Consider the following 20,925-nt stretch of genomic DNA (forward strand, 5'->3'; position numbering starts at 1 on the left):
AAGTGTATTATAAGCATCACTCCCGGGTCTTAGCCCGCGGTTATTTCGACGCCCGAACCGCGTTCTGCTGATCAATCAGACCGAATACCCTAAACTACTGGTTGGCTGGCTGGCCTCCCCAGTCAACCCACATCACTTTAAACACACACCGTATTGACTTAAACACATAACCTCTTAACTCAAAATTCCCCCCAAAATAAACAGCAATAAATTTAGTCAGTCCAATATTCCCTGCTTTTAGCACTAATTACCCCAAAATCACTATGGACAGACACCAGAAGCCCATACTGAGTGAATATTATTAAATTTAGTTTTAACTTCCAATTTAGCGCCTTTGGATAAAAATCAACAGGTGGCACTCACCTTCTAGTTCGCCTGGCGTGTCACTCAGATAAGCTGCTGGCCTTCCGTCCCTTTGGCACCTCCAAGCCGCACGCTCCTCTCTTCCCCAACCAGGTTTCGGCACCAAGAATTGTTGAAAACTCGTTCGATTTGGGCAAGAGAAGTAAGCAGACTGAGTCCAGGTAGGTGCCAAAAATAGTGATCTTTATTTACACACTTTGTTTTCGGGGTTTTTTGCATACCATGTCAAGCTTTTCTGTATATAGTCATGTCGTAGATTTCGGAGCAAACAAGAAATTGAATTGGATTTTAATATTGCAGTGCTTGGATTTCGGATTTGGTGCTTAAAACTTCTTGAAACTGTAACCGTATTTCATTCACCACAAATAACTATCTGATTGAATAGTTTCTTATCAGATAGAGAAATAAAATGAGTCGCAAAGTCTAAAAGCAACATTTCTCTGCCTGGGCTGTACCTCTGCACGTTAGTCTGTTTCAATGTGTGACCCCCCACCCCCTCCCTGATCAGTCGGGGGTGAGTGCACTAATGTGCCTGGAGGCCGTTTTAATGAGTGTTTGCTGGAAAACGAAAAATACAAGAAGGATTTGTACGTTTTCACAACGGGGGAGTTGCGTAAGTACTAGTAAATAATTTTCTCGAGTGTGTACGTTACACATGTTATTTTTTAAAAATTGGTATTATTATTTTGCTAGCTAGCAAACTCGCGGGATAAAGGATTGAAGTGCACTCAGTGCGATACAATACGGTGCCGCTATTCTAACAGTTAGTTATTGCAGGGTAACTTGTAGAATATGCTGTGAATTTAACCAAGATTACACAGCAGTAGCAGTAATACGAGTTACTTCCCTCAAGTGAAAGCGTTAAACGTTAGCCCGATGCTTAACTAGCCAACGTCAGGCTTTCTGATTGAAGGCTAAAAGCGACGTTGTCACCAAGTAAACAGAATATTGATGATATTTTTGTGTATTGCTGCAGCTTTTTCAAGTATTAACCTGGTGTCTTTGGGAACACCTTAGGGGGAAATGACGGTAATATGACTGAACCATATGGGAACAAAGAATAGGCACTTTTTTGTGCTACCGAAGTTTCCTCCTTTCATTCAAAATCTGTTTATCATTAAACAATTTAAACATAATGGCTTCAAGCTCACATTGAGGCCTGTGGGGCACTATCAGCCACTGAGACAGTAGACAAGTGACTATTTCACACTTTAAGGCTGCCTGTTTATTTAAGGGAGATGAACAGTACATTATAACTGTACATAATAATATCAATGATGATAGATTAAATAAATAGGTTTTTGAAAGACGCTTGTGCATTTTTAAAGTCTAAAGTGTTGAATTGATCTGAGTATGTCATCTGTTCAAAGCCTCTCCCAGTCAGTGCTGTTCTCTATGCCTGTCTTACTCTACATGATGTTATTAGCACAAACACTTTAAAGGTGATAATTAGGTCTACAACAATAACACAGACTGCAATGTAGTTAAGCGTCTTACAGTTAGTTTTGAATGAATGAACTTAAAAAACAATACAAGCAAAGATCTGTCTCCTCCTGTTTTTTGTGTCACATAAGAAAGAAGCATCAATATCTGATGAGAAGACTTATTCATTTGGCCTTTCACGTGGTCTTACTCAGGTGATGCGAAGTGAAATATGCATCCTTTTTATGGTAATGTGCTGGAAAAGTTTGAAAATGGACATTAAACGTGCTTACAAAGTGCTTGAATTTGACCCTGAAAGGTGTATGAACCCAGAAAAAGTCACACTTGGACTAAAAAACTCATGGATCGGGTGTTCTTTTTATTCATGCTTTTTTCTGGGGTCTATGATGGATATTTTTGCATAAATTAAGATCTGATTAAAAATATTAGTCTCACACGTTGCATTAATTTCATTCAAAAGTGAGTCAGGTAGGTGTTAAGTAGAAATACAGCAGAATAGTGAAATTAATCTTGTATTTATCGTCTAATCTTGATCACATGTTCAGCGCTCGTAAAAATATATTTGGAAAACAAAAATATTTGTGCTTATTATTTAGTTTATTTATTACAGAGGAAAAAAACATGACACTCTTCCTCACCACTTCCATTCAACCTCTTTCCTCAGGACTCATTTTAAGCTGCGTACAGAAGGATTCAATCAGTCTGCAGAACACACACATGCATCTGCTTCAGTGGCAATGAATGAAAACATCTGGCTGTGTTATCATGCATACTGAAATAGGAAAATAAAGTAAGATGAATGAGTTGAGCGCTCTGAGCTGGATGTCTTTCTGAAGTACAACTCTCCTGCCTCTGAGCTTCATGTGAAATGTCTTTACTTGCTCAAATTTAATCTCGTAAAAGTCGATCAGAAAACTTATGAAAGCGTGTCTAACTTCCTGGGATCTAACTCATTTTAGATATTTGTTTCTATGTGCTGCGTGTGTTATTTGTTATTCAGATGTGAAGTTTAAAAAGGTTTAGCTGAGTCTTCATTTAATAAATGTTATTTCTGGGGTTTTGTTTTGCTTGCTAATCGTCGATACTGTGACGGTGTGTCACTGTACAGATCCTCCAGGGAAAATGTTTTTGTTTTTTCACATTTTGACTGTTGTGATTCATTATTTCCACCTTTCAATCTTTCCCGTTTCATTATCTAACACACACATTATTCTCTCCCACTGCGCTCTGACTTTTTAATTCTTTCAAAAAAACATTTGATCTGCACAGTACTGCCGAAGTGCAGCGATACATTGTGAAGTGCACATTTCCATTTCTCATACAGTACCGAGCAAAAGTCTTGAACCACCCCCTTACTTTTTCATGTTTTGCCAGGTCAGTCTGTGTTAACGGTGTTATTAACTGCATTCTTCAACTAAAGAAGTGAGAACAAATGATGTGGGGTCTTGTTTTTTTGCAATAGGCTGCAAGTAAATGTGTAAAGATACAATTTCAAATTGGTTCTTTGTTAAGTTTTCTGGTCCTTTCCGTGACTTAGGTGTCTGTTTATGTTTGAATGTTTCAGAGATTAGTGTGAAGGGTCTTAACAGACAAAAACTGGTCAAATACAAGCCCTGGATTAAAAATCAGAAACACTTTAAAAAGCCTGGAGAGCTATTCCTTAATACCACTTTAAAGATTACAGGGAAGTCCGGATCCCTGGAAGCAAATGAGGGATGGCTCAAGACTTTTGCACAGTGCTGTACATGTCATGTTCCCTGTTTTATAGCTCAGCTCAAACTGACACGTTCTCACTAACTGCTTCTCATTTTCTCCACAGTAAACTTTGACCACTTCCAGATACTGCGGGCCATCGGGAAAGGAAGCTTTGGAAAGGTAATGCGGCCTCCATTTTTCACGCGACTTGTATATTGTTTGCCCTTAATTACCCACCACAGTCGTCGTCTCTAAAGAATCGGTGCAAGCGAAGCGAAATGTGCTGGGATTACACTTTAGTTCTCGTGTGCTGCTGTTATTTAATAACAGTTATAAATGCAGCTTATGTAATTATTTCTATAAAGTCAGTTAGAGGAGAGCCGATTTATATTTCATCTCACTCAATCTAGGTGGGAATTTTGACCCCACGTCTCAATTTAATTACACAGCAGCAAAATTCTGCGGCTCTATTTGTCATCGCGCTCAACGGTTGGGCTGAAGGCAGGAGGAGAACTTAGTGAGTGTGTGTGTGTGTGTGTGTGCGCTGCATTTTGTGAGACCAAATTACCCACAGCTCTTTTCAACCTTGTCACAGGTGCCAAAATCACCGCTGGTGGCCATTGTTGATAAAACCGTCATTTTGGATTAACTTGTGGGCCATTTTCTTTCACCTCCTGCCGAAGAATTCCTTTGTGTACACATTGAACGTCTGGATGAGACTTCAGTAATGAATTCAGGACTGTGTGTGTGTGAGATACACAATTGGGGCTCCAGAGATTGGAATAGTTTACCTTCATTTTAAATATCACTGCCCTGTGCACATTGTCGGCTTTAAAATTCAAACTTAAAGAGTTTGTAAGTAAACTGGCTGAGATGAGACAGACGATGCACCGGGTCCTCGTCTGAGTGCTGGCTTTCAGTTGTGCTGTCTCTCTTCCCCAGCCATGCACACACAGACACTGTGCTACACTTACACAGTGAGACAGATGCTCACAGAGACGTCCAGATACATTTTGTCCTTGCTGGAGGTCATCTTGTGTGTGTTTTTTGGCCCACTGTGGCCTCACACCGAGCTCCTGCTGTTTTTTGAACACTTTAACAGCACCAGTCTTTAGCTTCCTGTTGAACACACAGTGTGGGGTGGGGGGGGGGTAGGAGGTAATAAATCAAGTTTGATTATCCTAATGTATAGCTGTCTTTATGTTAAGGATTAAAATGAAATTCACAAGAGGAAGGTGTTGGTGTGTGTGGTTGGGAAGAGAAGGGAGAAGCTAGAATGAAGCACAAACAGAGGGAGGTGTTTGCCTCTCGCTGTAGCGCTGTGAAACATGATCTGTATATTGCAGCTTGTGTAGGTGCTCCAAGAAAATGGGTTCATCGGCATGCAGCACTGTAGATGTGCACGTATGCACTCGCGAAAGAGAGAGGATGCTTGTGTTGCTGAGCTCGTTCTTGCACAGCGGGGAGATGTGGGTGTGGCGGAGGTGTGGTCCCAGGCGCGGCTGCAGGGGAGGAGTGGTGTGGTGAGCTCAACGGGGCCGTGCTGGAGACGCAGGTGAGAACAGCTGATGGCGTTTTGGACTGATGATGGTTTCCTTCCCTTTTATAGTGAGACGGGAGAGGAGCGGGAAATCAGCTGAGACCGACAGCTGTCAGACTGTGGTCGGTCATAACACAGGAAACTATAAATAAACGTGGCATCTGGAGACAAAGACCTGTGCGTGTGTGTACCTGTGTGTAGTGCATTTCACAGTGAGGTAGGTTGGGGCTACCTCATAACTCCCCGCTGTGAGGCTGCCAGATGGGAAAAAGAGGAAACCGCCTCGTTCTCCTGAAACGCTCATTTTCCTCTGCTCACTTTTCATCTTTACAATCTCAGCACTTGGGTGTGTATCTTCTTGCAGTGGGCCTCTCAGTTTCATTCTTATTCATAAGAGCTCCTCTTTGTGTTATTTAGTTTGTACCTGAAAAGTCTAATTTATGCCTGAGTACACAAGTACAAATAAAAGGAGTACCACGTAATTTAATGGGTCAGCTTGGGTCCAGAACTGAATTAGAGATAATGTAGGGCTGTTTTAGGTCTGAGCCACTAACCTGACGAAAACGCAACACAACTGCTGGTAAGTGCGTGTTGTTTAAAACAGATAGTTGGAGAGGCAGGTCAGTGCTTTTAAAGGTTTATCAGGTGCCAAATCATTTTATAGATGTGAAATGTAGGACTGTGCAAAAGTTTGAGCCACACCTTAATTCTAACATATAACTTGCTGGGTAATGGGAAACGGGTGCAACAGTTTAAATTTGAAAAGTTTACATGAAAATACAGTATAAAAGGCGTCATACAGAGTTGATATAATGAGCTAATGAGCTTGAGCATCTTTATCTTCAGCACGCCCTGAACTCTCTTAGGCACATTTCTTTGGAATTCCTTTAAGTAGTCTTCAGGAATAGTTCTCCGGGCTTCTTTAAGGACATTCAGAGCTCTTCTTTCGATATTAGCTGCCTTTTTGTTCCATTCTCTGCCGAGATGATCCCACACGGCTCAGGTCAGTCCATGAATGATGGTGTTTCGATGTGTTTAGTAAGCTGCTGCCGATCAGACGCTTTCCAGATGGTATTGCATGGTGCATCAAAGTCTGGTGGTACTTTTCATAATTCCATCAATTTTGACGAAATCCCCAACACCCTGGCTGAAATGCAGACCCAAACTATGACAGAGCTGTACAGTAGTTTACAGGTGGTTGTAGACATATTACCAGCAATTTCAACCAGAAATGTCAAATTTTGGTTCATCACTCCACCAGACCTGCTGCCACTGATTTTCAGTCCAGTTCTTGTGTAATTTGGCATCCCTCAGCCTTTTCTCCCTGTTCCCTTCCTTAATAATGGCTTCTTGACAGCCACCCTTCACTGACACCATGAGATGAGGCTTTGGGTAACACTAGATGGATCAACTGAAGGACCAAGTGCATCTTTCAGGTCCTGTGTCAGGTGTTTGCTGAATTTTTTTTGACATGACTTTCAGGTACTGTTCCTCCACTGTAGATAGATTTTTCAGCCTGTCCCCTTTTTTTCTGTCTCCTACTTTCCCAATCCAAAGAAATTAAATGGTGTGTTTCTGTGACAGGTTGCTAGTAACAAAGTACCTAAAGATAAAATTTAAAATTGGTTCTTTGCTAAATTGTGTGTTTTGTATTGTATTTGACAACTCGGGTTTGTCCCCTTGAGTTAGGTTAAGTGGTTTAACCCCCCCAAAAAACAAAAATATCGCTCTGAAAGTGATCAGGTACAAGGACTGGACTGAAAATGGGTGAAAAAGCAGTTAATGTCCAAAGAAAAACTCTAAATGACCTTCAGAAAGTCTAAAGAAAGGAAGAAGAAGAACATCTGGCTCAGTACAGGCAAAATATAAAGAACCGAGGAGAGGCTCAAGACTTATTCACAGATAATCAATCAAATGAATCAAGCGTCATCTGGAAGCAGCCTCCTGGCTGTAAGAGCGTCTCGTTTTTGTCTCATTAACTGTCTGGTGGCGCTCACAGTAGTCTGCTGTGACGGGGTCCTCGAGGACTAATGTTACAGGGAAATCATTAGGAAAGTGCTTTGGACTGAGCTTTACTGAAATCTCAGTTTTCCCCCTGTCGGAGAGCTCCACCACCTCCACCCCCCTCCTCCTCCTCCTCCTATTCCTTCTTTTTAAACGTCAGTACAGGTACCGTCTCCCTCCCATCCCTGTATTTTTGTTACATAGTACTTAGTGGCTGTGCTCACTGTTCAATTCAAGTTGGTTTAAGAGAGATGGTAGTTTAAAAAACACAAAAACAAGCTGTTTTGGTAAAGCAATATATATGATTATTAAAGATAAAATATAGTGTTAATTTTGTTTGAGTTCCTGCCGTCTCTCTTTACTTCTCACTCTGTTTTGAAGCATCTGCCTTCCAGCAGATGGGGGAGACTGTAATGGCAGCTGCTTTCCAGGAGGATGTAGCTCATCTGTATCATTTCCTGCTCTCTCTTTTCCTCTCTAACTTTTCCCTGTGTGCATCAGACTTTCGCCCCCCTCTTCTTTGTCACTCCAATGTTCTCAGCTCAGGCTGCATAGGAAGCTGGCATTTCTCTTTCCGGGCTTATTAAAGCCTGTGCTTTAGAGCTCTGGAGGGGGGCTAACACTCGAGGGGGACATGACAGTCATTGGCAGTGACAGCAGTTTAGTGACAGCTTCCTAATGTCAACAGTCACATGGACAGGTAAACATCTAAACGGATAGAAGAGAGGTGGATGGAGAGAGACAGGGAAGGTCAGAAGTTGTGGATGACTCAGCGTGCGGTTCCTGCGTCTTCTTTCCCTGCGCCGTGCAGCTGCTTCAGTGGGAATAAAGCCTCATTAGGATGGAAATGGGAAGGCAGACTAACAGAGACGGCTGCTGGAAATGAGTGGGAGTAAAAACGAGATGGAGATGAGGGAGTAGATGATCAAGCCTTCAACGTTTTCAACTTTTTTTTCTTTTTTTTAACATCCGTTGGGCTCCCAGACGGCCAATCAGTCCTTCTGTCTCTAAAGACTGACAGTAGCTGCTTTTTACTTCTCATCCCTCCCTTCTTTGCACCTCTCAAAACCAACTCTCGTCTTTACTTGATGAAAGTTGGTTTTGCAGAGTTAATCTTGCAGCTCAGCCACAGCATAGCCCTCGGCAACCAAGAGCATGCTAGCGGGCCGTTGTTATTATGTTATTACTGTGTTTTTCGGAAAATAGGGCACTCTAAAAATCAGTCCTTTGATTTTTCTGGAAATCGACAGTGCTCCTTATAATCCGGTTCGCCTTATGTCTCTACCAGCTTTGCACATCTACAGACTGAAATCTTTGCCCATTCTTCCTTCCAAAACAGCTCCAGCTCAGTCAGATTAGATGGGCAGCGTTTGTGAACAGCAGTTTTCAGATCTTGCCACAGATTCTCGATTGGATTTAGATCTGGACTTTGACTGGGCCATTCTAACACATGGATATGTTTTGTTTTAAACCACTCCATTGTTGCCCTGGCTTTATGTTTAGGGTCGTTGTCCTGCTGGAAGGTGAACCTCCGCCCCAGTCTCAAGTCTTTTGCAGACTCCAAGAGGTTTTCTTCCAAGGTTGCCCTCTATTTGGCTCCATCCATCTTCCCATCAACTCTGACCAGCTTCCCTGTCCCTGCTGCAGAGAAGCCCCCCCAGAGCATGATGCTGCCACCACCATATTTGACAGTGGGGATGGTGTGTTCAGAGTGATGTGCAGTGTTAGTTTTCCACACATAGCGTTTTGCATTTTGTCCAAAAAGTTCCATTTTGGTCTCATCTGACCAGAGCAGCTTCTTCCACATGTTTGCTGTGTCCCCCACATGGCTTGTGGCAAACTGCAAACAGGACTTCTTATGGTTTTCTGTTAACAATGGCTTTCTTCTTGCCACTCTTCCATAAAGGCCAACTTTGTGCAGTGCACGACTAATAGTTGTCCTATGGACAGATTCCCCCACCTGAGCTGTAGATCTCTGCAGCTCGTCCAGAGTCACCGTGGGCCTCTTGGCTGCATTTCTGATCAGCGCTCTCCTTGTTCGGCCTGTGAGTTTAGGTGGACGGCCTTGTCTTGGTAGGTTTACAGTTGTGCCATACTCCTTCCATTTCTGAATGATGGCTTGAACAGTGCTCCGTGGGATGTTCAAGGCTTGGGAAATCTTTTTGTAGCCTAAGCCTGCTTTACATTTCTCAGTAACTTTATCCCTGACCTGTCTGGTGTGTTCTTTGGACTTCATGGTGTTGTTGCTCCCAATATTCTCTTAGACAACCTCTGAGGCGTCACAGAGCAGCTGTATTTGTACTGACATTAGATTACACACAGGTGCACTCTGTTTAGTCATTAGCACTCATCAGGCAACGTCTATGGGCAACTGACTGCACTCAGACCAAAGGGGCTGAATAATTACGCACACCCCACTTTGCAGTTATTTATTTGTACAAAATGTTTGGAATCATGTATGATCTTCGTTCCACTTCTCACGTGTGCACCACTTTGTGTTGGTCTTTCACGTGGAATTCCAATAAAATTGATTCATGTTTGTGGCTGTAATGTGACAAAATGTGGAAAAGTTCAAGGGGGCCGAATACTTTTGCAAGCCACTGTATGAATTCTGGTTGTGTTTACTGACCTCGAAACGATTTTATGTACACGGCGCTCGAAAATCTGTCAAATGTTTTAGTACGACTTTGCTAAGCTACGAACCCGCACCGTTTAATGGATTGTCGGAGCATTACGGCTATCGTAGTCAGGAGCCTCGCGGAGTGATACGTACTGTGCTCCAACATAATATTACTGTATTGTGTGTTTGCTTAACCTCTTTTTAAGTTTTGTGGATATTTACATGGTTATGCTGAGGATATGTCGGCCAATTTCCACTGGAAATGCCTTTTGGTTAAACTGTCAGCAAGGAATTTGCATTTGCACCGTTACATTTTTATATAACTTTAATGCACATGAAAAACAGCTGCTTGTTTAAGTGAAAATACATTGATGGGTTTTTTTGCACAAATGAAGTGGAGTTGTAAAGTATTTTGTCTCGTGTCAGTTATATCGTTATCGCACATTTTCAAATTTATATCGTGATGAATATTTTTGGCCATATCGCCCTGCTCTACTTCTACAACACGCCTTGTGTAGATGAGTTAGTGAGGCAAACGGACCAGCTGTCTTATTGTGTCTGTTGAGTGTTTGGTTTTGTGAACGGCCTCTTTAATGCACGAGGGTGTGACCATCCACATCCTTGTATCTGTCCACTGTCAGCCATTTCACTTTGTGCAAATTTGGCCAAGTCTTCCAAGTGTGCGTGTTTTTTTCCTTCTGACCAGATGCAGCTTTCTGCAACATCACTTTCATGTCCTTATACTGATCACCACACTGTGTATGTGCGCTAAAACAGAAATCATTTCACTGCTCCTTCGTAGTGGCAGGTTACAAAACGTCATTAGATGCTGCGTGGCCGTACAAGATAGACTTTGGTTAGCAATAGGGCTGCCACGATTAGTCGACTAGTCACGATTACGTCGACTATCAAAATCGTCGACGACTGATTTAATAGTCGACGCCTCGTTTGAAGCTTTGTAAGATCACAAAAGACGCAGGAATAAGTAGTAGGATTTAAGAGTGTAATAACGGACTGAAACAGAAGATGGCAGCACTGCATGTACAAGGATGCCAGCTGCTGTTAAACCCCGAAGAAGAAGCTGTGTCCCAGAATTCATAGCGCAGCCCAGCTCAGTTTCCAACAATGGCGGCAGCTAGTTAGTTTTAATATTACTCTTATTATTCTTTCTGGGTCACAAAATAAAGTTTAACATATTTTCAGGCGAGAATGTAGCTGTGTAAACCTCAAATATCTGCTCAGTTTATCAAGACACCACATATTTTCAAAAGCGCTCCGACGTTTTCGGAGACGTCTGTTACCCACTAGCTCGATAGCGAGCCGGGGGCAAGGCTCACTAGAGCCGTGAGAACACCGGACTCCCGGCAAATCGTTTTCAAACCCACCGCCGTCTTTCGCTACTCAGGTTAAACATGATGTATAAGTCACTTAGATAACTTAAATATTTTATTGTTTGGCTTTTTTTTAGTATTTTATTTGTTCCTGAGCAAATCGGTTTGGCTGAGATTAAAGTTCTAGTTTTTACACAGCTGAATAAACGTCAAGCAGACAGCTGATTATCAGAAGTGTGAGATGCTCGAGAATTTACTCCGGTGTCCTGTTATATTTTAGATAGCAAGGAGTTTATTAAACTTCACCGAAACAATCTGCAAATTTCATTAAAATTTAACAAACTACCATCTTGTCTTTATTTTTAGTTAGCACAGACCTTACACACTTAAAGCTGTAAGCTAATGATAGTTATATAAGAGCAGATGCTGCTGGTGCAATAAGCTGTCCGTTTTATGTCCAATGGATGATGATCTGATTAATCGACTAATCGCAAAAATAATCGGTGACTAGTCGACTATCAAAATAATCGTTTGTGGCAGCCCTAATCTGTATATTGCAGCTTGTCGAGGTGCTCCAAGAAAATGGGTTCATCGGCATGCAGCACTGTAGATGTGCACGTATGCACTCGCGAAAGAGAGAGGATGCTTGTGTTGCTGAACTCGTTCTTGCACAGCCGGGAGTTGCACGTTTTACTTCCAATGGATGCATGATCTGATTAGTCGACTAATCGCAAAATTAATCGGTGACTGGTCGACTATCAAAATAATCGTTTGTGGCAGCCCTAGTTAGCAACAACTCTCTGAGGCCTTTACTGTGAAACAGAACGCTGTCTTATCCGGCTAACTTCAAGGTTTAATGTGGGATTTTTTTGTAATCCACGACATAATGCCAGGTCAACTCATGCTTTGAACCTAATCTGCTCCAGAGCAAATCATGTTCAAATGTGAGATCAACAGGTAGAAAATCACAACCTACTAACCAGGAAGACCAAAAAAGAACAAAATAAATAAAATCCCCGATCCTGGAAGATCCCTCAGACCGCTGTGTGCAGAGAGTAGGAGGGTGTAAAATTTTTCAGCAGAGTCTGATGTCTTTGTCTTTCCATGATGAGCAACAATAATGAATATAGATTCTCTACAACAACTTTATTGTTTTGGAAGTATTAATATATGATCCTAAAACGTTTACATTTAACCTTTTAATCAGACCAGCAAAAATCTAGTATTGAATTTTAGCGCAGTCATAAAAAATTGTTTGCTAAAAGCATTTTTGTAGCTGAATATTTTAAATTACAGTTAACTTTACTTTTTGGCTGTTTCACCTGTAAGACATTAAAATAACATGCTAAGGTTTAATAGTCTATAAGGAATACATTCTGAGCCCTGGGCAGTGTTGTGCTAATAAGAGAAGGTTTGTGTGTGCAGTGAAACAGTAATTTTTGTATTTCACAATTTATTTTTATGTTTGATCCTTTCTGACCTGCGTTAATGAAGCAGCCATTAGAGCACCATGTCCGCTACAATAGTTCTGTAGTTTGATGCTTGAGTCGTTGCAGACTTGTTGAAACTCCCTCACCCGTCAAAGCAGCGTCTGTGTTATTCGAGTCCAGCAGATGGCAGTGTTTCACTGTCATATGACGGCTGTCTGAAGCTTCAGCTGGATTATTCGTTTAAATTAGATCGTTTTATAAAAATTACAACAACAGGCCTGAACCTGCTTAGCTCCAAAGAGCTGGCTAAACAATGGGGCATGTTCAGAATCTTCCTGAAGTTTAACAATTCCCCAAAAAGCTACACAAAGTGAATTTCCATATAAGACAAGAAAGAAAGAACAGGGTGTGACGTGGAAGGGGCACTCTGGCAAACAAATTACTGCTTTTATTAAGTTACAAAACTTGCAGTCTTGTTCACGAGTGATCGGAGAAGGGAACAGGAGATCGACAGATGGATTGGTGCTGCGGCTGCAGACTCTTTACCAGTCCGTCTTTACCAGTCGATTTACGTCCGTACCCTCTGTCACAACGGGACTGAACGGACTCACGCGTAGGCTCTGAGTAGGGAACAATAAAGGGTTTTTATTTACAGAAGCACCAGGTGATCTATTTACAAAGTGGGGAAAAGACGGGTTCTGGGACTCCACACACGAACAGGAGGGGGGAAAGACACTTGCAGTCCACACACGCTCCAAAGTCCTCACTCCATCCACGCTCCACGCTCGGCTTCACACTCCACAAGAAACACAAAAGCTCGCTCCAATCCTCACACACTTGATCGCTCAGGTAACACAGGGGCAGGTCCAGGGAAATCTATTCACAGAGATGCAAAAGGTTACTGTAAGAAGATCGCTAGGGAAACACGAGAATGAACTGAGCTGGGGTTAACACTGACGAGAGTCGGCAACGGTCCAGCGACGAGAAATACAGGGCTGCCATCTTATAAGGGGACTGGAACACTGTTGGGTGATGAGCCACAGGTGTGACCAGGTGCGTGGGCCAAGGGCAGGAGCCCACAGATGAGCTCCGCCCAGGCAGTGAGAGAAGGAGGGACAGAGAGGGAGGGAGAGAGCGGGGACAAAATCAAAACAAAAAAACACATGTAGCCACACTGAGGCGACCGGGTATACACAGGGACCCTGACACCTCCACAGGACAAGACTCAGCTGTCCATCTGCATCTTAAGGATAAAGGACACTATTTCGAGGATGCCAATGTTCACATTTTGGACCGAGAGGACAGATGGTTTGAAAGAGGAGTGAAAGAAGCCATCTATGTGCACTGTGAGCGACCATCTTTGAACAGAGGCGGTGGTTTACGACACCAACTGTCTGCCATCTATAATCCAGTTTTGAGTTCCCTCCCCAGACGCCTTAACGCCCACTCACATCCTGGGCCATCTGACCTCAGGAATTCGCATGATAAGGTGGGGCCAGGTTTCACAATGAACTCACCCGAAACTCTGGCTGATTGGGACCCACACCCACTTTCACACCTTGGCTCAGGCGATTAGAGGATCATCAGGGGGTCCTTTTGTCCCTCTGTGGGGGGAAACTCCCACTAGGTTTATATCTGGGACTCTCCACCATTTGACCTTAGAACTGAAGAAGCTTCTCGGATGAGAGGTGAAACGTCTTCAAGTAACTTAAAGAAGTCCAGACGCTTTTCTTTGCAAGCTCCTTTGACTGACACCCTCACCTTTTTCAGAAATGTCATGTATGAAAATCTATAATAACTCCAGTTATACGGATATCAATATCCTCATATACTGAAGACTTCATAATTTACCACATATGGACATGACTAACGGACGTGTTCAGAAATTCGAAAACCAGCATATCAACATGATCCCACAAGGGGGATGTGATGATCTGATAGCAAACGGAGATAATAATGGTAACTGTAAGCGCAAGAATACCTTTATCATTGGTGACTTTAATCAAGTTAGAACAATTTGTGATCCAAGCAATCGTATCAATGCAAATAGAAATCTTTATGAAAGCCCCACAGACATGCACATTCTGTATTGTAAACTGCTGGGACAAACAACCGATACACATTGTACATACAAACAGATACAGATGAAAAGGCGTATTGTAATTGCATGTGATAAAATCAATAATTTCCTTCAGTCTGTACGCTTTGAATGTTGCTCTTGAGTTGAGAGATGCTGTAAGCTTGCTGCTATCTTTAAACATCACTTCATGATTCTGGTGTAGATGCTTTATAAGACTTTGTTACGTTTCTTAAACAGTGATGAAAATAACAAAGAGGAAATATGAGAGAAGTGATTTTCAGTGAATGTTGAAAAAAATACCACAATAACAAAAATTATGGCAACATTGCTACACTTTGCTTTCTTAGCTTGCATATTGTACATTTTCACAGTTGTTTCTAATTGGCTACATCTTCTCTCGTTGTCACAGCTATTGCTCAACTTTCAGCACTCATTAAATTAAAAAAACAACAAAAAAAACCAAGTTGCTGCTGGTAAGGTTGGCATTCTTGCAAGACTCAGTAACACATCTAGAACTACATAAAAAAATAAATTAAAAAAATGCACATCCCATGTTTATCCCGTGTTATTCCAGGCTGAGTTTATGCATTTATGCTTATTTGTTTGTAAAATATTATAAGCTGGTCTGAGGTCATTTGTTACTAAAGAAAAACAAACAAACAAACACTGTGTCATTATTTAATCCACTAAAACTAAGACACAATGCAGAAGCAGTGTGTGAAAACTAAGTGCACCTTCACTGGTGTAGCATCTGCCTTAGAAATAATGAACTCAAATTAAACTGTTTAATCATCTCTATGTGCTAAAGGCTCATTTTAATGCAGCATTAATCACGTTGCTTTAACAGTGCTGCATTTTAATAATGTTTATCATGTTCTTTGTAGATTTTAATCATCACCATCGTTGCTGTGATAACATGTCTGGTTGGAGCAGGCGGCACTCAGGGATCATGTTGTGTGGAAGAAGAGTCATGTGATTGTTTTTTTTAAAGATTTTTTTATATGAGTGCACAGAGTGTGAAACAGAAAGATAGGATTGACAGAGAAAGCTGATCATGTCTGTTGTGACACCTGCAATCCCTGACTAGAGTTTTAGGTTTTGTCAGGCAGCTAACACGAAGAAAGCCTGGCTTCATTGTACAAATACAACTTACATATACAATACATGACATATTACACAGAGTCGTTATTTATTCAACAAAAACTAAGCCAGATGCAGTTTTTGGATTTTATTTAAAAATGTTCTTATTCTGATTGTTTACTTAATATATTTAGACACATTTGGTTTATTTATATAAAAATGATATTTTACACAAAACTTCAAATAGCTGCCTGCAAACATGGCTCTTTATTGTAAAGCCAGGTATGAACAACAACCTGCAGCTGCATGCTGTTGTGGTCATTGGTGTCACATTAAGTTCTGAACCACAAACAGAGAAGTTTCTTAGAACTGCTGGGCTAGTGATGTAGGTGTTGATGCAAATGATTGCTTAGGGTGGTGCTACAGCAATGTATAAAAACTGAAGCTCCCAGAGCCAAGTTTTATTTGTTCTTCCGTAACTGAGGTGAACTATAACCTGCTCAGGTAGAATTTAATAACAGCGAGTCTGAACTGCTCATCTCCAGGCTTCACGTCTCATTCTGTAAGAACTTGTTGTTTGTTTATTAACTTTTTATAAACAACAGGCTTTTGTATACTTCCAAGAAAGAGGGAGAACTTACTCTTCTGCCACACTCACATTCATCTTTATCTGTCATCAGTTCAGATAAAAGCATCACTGATTATTCTGAACACTGTTTTAAAGCGTCTGCGTCACTCTAATTTCTTCTTAAAGTTGGCAGACAGGATTGTGAAGAAGGACATAGTGGATCCCCCCTTTAATGAGCATATTATCAGTGAACACTGAATACAAACAACCCAAATGCTCATTAAAGAAGCAGGTTGGCTCATAAAGTGCTCTGTACTTATTTTATGCAAGTGCTGTTTGTTTCTGGAAACAACCACCATCTGTAATCAACACAGGACTTATTGAACTGTCAGGTGTGCAGACAACATGGCACATTTTGGGAACACCTATAGTTGATGTCTTAATTATGAAAATAGCTACTATGTAGTTGATGCTTCCTGTTCTGCCAGAGCAGGTGCAGCCTTTGTGGAAGTGGGTTCCACTGGACCTGCGTCTGTGAACGATCCATTGTGGGTGATTTTTTTTGGCCTTGCATCTGTGTGTAAGGACCAACCACAACCATCTAAAATCTTTGCATGTTATTTTATCTTCTGTGTAAGAACATACACAGCATACCCCGATGATCAGCTTCAAGGGTTCTCAGCGTAGGATGCATACAGTATGTCATGCTGAAATATAGAGCACTTACAATAGAACCCACTAGAAACCAATTATTTTAGCCTAGTTCCTTAAATCTATGGCATTTTTCCATGCTGACTGATATGCTGCTCAGTGTCTTTTGCTGTCTGTGTCATGATCCTGGGCCATGTTGGCCCAGCATTCTTAGTTTCCGTATGTTTTGTGTGTTGTTCTTTATTTATGCCATGGTTTCTGTTAAGATGTTCCTTATTTGATTACCCCCTGTGTGCCCCTCTGTATATCTGTGAGCCCTCGTTTCCCCTCCTTGTGTTTTATTCCATGTTTTCCCCAGCCCGTTATGTCCGTGCTCTCCCCGTGCTGTCTCTCCTCCTCTCTGAACCTCCGTGTACTTCCTGTTTTACTTTGACAGTCTCCCGTCAGTTTTGCGTTTACTCCTGCCATGTCTCGTTATGATTATCAGTGTCACCTGTGTTCCCCGTGTGCTCCCACTTCCCTCGTTGACCCTCTGTGTATTTATGTCTGCGTCTCCCTCAGTTCTGTGTCGTGTTCTCCCTCATTCATGGCCGTGTGGTTCTCTGTGTATTACGTTATAGTTTCCCAGTTTAGGTTGTATGATTTTTCTCTCCAGCAATAAAGCTGTGTTTTGAGTTCATTCCTGCCTCCGTGAGCTTGCGTTTGGGTCCTCATCCTGCCTGCACACAGCCGCAACCATGACAGTCTGCTTTTAAATCAGATGTCACTCTGAACATAAACACAAGCTACAGCAGCCCAGCTGTCTTAGCTGAGTACAAGGATACATTTACTCTCTTTGTGTAAAATATTGTGATGATTTTACATTATATTAGGCAGGCAGCTGCCCAAATTAAACCGTGACTATTAGCAGTTTGGTTATTTTGAACGCCTCGGCTGGAAAAAATTCAAAATGGTTTGTAAGGTTGGCCACAGCTCTGTATGTAAAGGGGAGTTAGAAGATTGCTTCATATTTTAAGATTGATTAATATTTTTAATTGTTTTATTTTACATCTCACCTTTTACACTGCATTGAGTTGCTGCCATGTGATTGGCTGAGTGTGCATCGTTCTTTGTTTCAAAATGGACTTAATGCTTGGTTGAACATACAGTCATGTTTGTCTAGTTGTGATGTTTATCTCCTTTAGATTCATTTTTTATTTTCATGATGAAAAATGGTTTGTTGGTTCATACTTGTTACCAAAGTAAACTTCAAAACAGACTTTATTATATGATATAGTTTTAAAATTGGATAAAAATTGACTTCAGCATAATATAAAATAATGTGTTTTCACGATACCTGATTTTTAGCACTATGTATGCATTGGTCAACTTTCAGATCTATGAAGTTCAGCTAAGTTATCTATGTTTTTATTTTTAGTTTCCATGTGCATTTAGATGCACGGCCGATTCTCTGATGTGTGATCTGTTTCTACCTGTGCTGATGCTAGCAGGACTGAAGCTGATCAAGCAGCAGTAAATATGTGAAGCAAGGCTGAAGGATACACTCATAAAATGAACAGAATCATAAGAATATAACAGCACGAGCACTGCAAATGCAACTAAAACATGTTGACATCAAATGGTATGTTATTTGAAATCTACATGAAATAATGACACATCTATGTTTTCCATTTTTTTTTTTTTTTGTATTTATTTAGTTTTTCCACAGTTGTGTAAATCAGTCTGTCTGTGGACTGGTACAGCTGAAAAGCCGACGCAGCCAGTTCCTCTTCTTCTTCTTGGGTTTTTTCTCTGGCACAGTCTTAGCTTCAGTTTCGAGTTCAGCTGGATTGGTAGTTATCATTTTCTCTCTGTCTTCTGTTTGTTGTAGAGAGTCATGCAGAGACATATCAGTTGATGTCAGGGAGTCTTCTTCTTCTTCCTTGTCCTGTTCTTTGGTGTCTTTTTCCACCAGAAGCTCAGATTTTCCATTTGCTGAGTTGGAATTTTGTTCATTTTGCTCCTGTGTGATGTTAATGTAGGACGCTTTGACTTCTTTCAACTCTTGATAAAGAGTCTCTACTTTCATGTCATGAAGCTCGTTGTTGGAGCACAGCTGGGATTTAAGCTCACTGATTTCCATGTTCAGTGTCTCCTGGTCCTGCCTATGTTTATCTTCCTGTTCCTTGAGTTGGTGTTGAGCTTCTAGGAGCTGTTGTTGGAGTGTTCCTATTTGCTCTTGTTGAGTCTTGTATTGGACTTCAAATTGAGCCTCCTTCAGACCTACACAGTCCGTGTGTGAAGCCTCAGTGGTTTGGGTAGAAGAATCCACACACTGCTCTGTGGTAGGGTCGCTGACGTCTTCGTGCAGGACACGGATCATGTCATCCAGCATGACAACTGCTTGGTTGTCCTTTGCTTGAACCTCTGTTTTGCTCGTATCAGGCTTATTATTATCATTAGCCTCCTCCAGTTGCTCTATGAGCTCTTTAATTGTTTCTTCATGCTGTTTTTTGTCGGCGATCATCTGTGCATGAAGTTTGGTCACCTTAGACTGGTAATAAGAAGCCCTCTTATTAGCAGCTACCAGTTTCCAGTAAAGCTCATTCTGGTGGTTTTGGGAAGCTTGTAGTTGATGCCTGAGAGCAGCAATCTCACAACATGAATCATACTGGACTCTGCCATGATGGGGTATAAATCTGGGATTGGGCTGATGTTGCCACGTCCCTCCATTTGGCCCAGGGTTTTGTCCACTGGCGTTATTCATGTTTGCCTCTGTCTCCATATTCATGTTTGCCTCTGTCTCCATATTCATGTTTGCCTCTGTCTCCATATTCACGTCGTCCTTTGGTTCTGACATAGGGAGGGATTCAGGGTTTTCCCTTTCAGAGGTTCCTTCAGGGTTTTCTGACACTTCTTCATTTCTCAGGTTGCTTCCATCAGCCACGTTGTTTTGGGCTTCTAGAAGAGCCCGAGCATACGCCCGAGTAATCGGTCGTCTGGCTTCTTCAGCCACTCTTTTCTGTTTTTGCCCCCTTTTTTTCTTGCCTTTCACGACCACTTCGGTTTGAACTTGTGCCAGAGGACGTGTTTCAGGATTTGGTGTTTGGGGTTTTTTGAGGTCATTTTCCGATCTTTGCAAAACTGTTATATTTGGGCTCACGACCACTTCCATCTGTGCTTCTGCCATTTTATATGCGTCTGCGTCTGCGTCTGCGTCTGCTTCTGCTTCTGCGTCTGCTTCTGCTTCTGCGTCTGCTTCTGCGTCTCTGTGTCTTCCTTATCTTGGTTTTAACAAACAGGTTGTTTTGTTGTTCTGCCACCAAAGAGTTGCTACAGTTGACTGAATTTCTCCTTCCAATGACAGAATGTGATGACATCACGAGCTTTGTGCCTTTGATTCTGTGATTGGATAATTCCAAAATAAAATGTACACAAGTTTACTTTTAAAAAAGTCATTTTATTTTGTAGTATATGTTGAATTAACACTATAAAAGCTACTCGACCAGAATTGCAGTTAAAAATAAAACAAAAGCAAAACACAAGTTTTTATAAATGGTTGTTACAAACAAACCTAACCAAAGGAGAAGACGACTGTTTAGTGGAAAAATATTAGACATGCTCACTCATAATAACTGTGTAATAATGTAAACTAAGACATGTCGAAAACATTGATATTTAGTTAAAGGTATTTATTCAAACTATCCAATGACCAGCATGTTTTACTTAATGTCTGTAGGCACTGGGAGCTTGGTGGTTGCCTAGGCGACAATATGTCATCTATGTTTTGTTTCTAATTCAGTTTCACTGGTGAAACTAAGAAACAACAGGCTGTAGAGGGACACGTTAACAGAGCTTTACTAACTCTTACTGTCATATCCAGTGTGGACAAATCTGTATAGATTTATATTAATATATTAATCATTCATTTGAATAATGCAAGCATGCAAACTAAAAATCACAGGAGAGTTTATGAGACCACAAACACTGATGAGGTCCAGTTCAAAGAAGCAGATTTTTGGGGGGGATTTTGTGCAAGATTGATGGTTATTCTACATTTTAATAGTTTTAATGATAACATTATCACACTCCTTTTTTAACAAATGTAAATTAAATGTTTCAGTCTGTATGGAATTCAATT

At 41.3% G+C, this 20,925-nt stretch overlaps 1 long non-coding RNA gene across 1 annotated transcript in view; it reads left to right on the forward strand.

Moving 5' to 3' along the window:
* The first annotated feature begins 3,062 nt into the window (after nt 1-3,062).
* Nucleotides 3,063-20,925, forward strand: part of LOC146360590 (uncharacterized) — a 34,623-nt gene continuing 16,760 nt past the window's right edge. The window contains exon 1 of the long non-coding RNA XR_014799501.1: nt 3,063-3,681. This is a non-coding gene — a long non-coding RNA (uncharacterized LOC146360590). The remainder of the gene's footprint in view (nt 3,682-20,925) is intronic.

Source organism: Perissodus microlepis, chromosome 23 (genome assembly GCF_051167445.1).
Source record: "Perissodus microlepis isolate ML-2025 ecotype Zambia chromosome 23, ASM5116744v1, whole genome shotgun sequence".
Lineage (NCBI taxonomy): Eukaryota > Metazoa > Chordata > Actinopteri > Cichliformes > Cichlidae > Perissodus > Perissodus microlepis.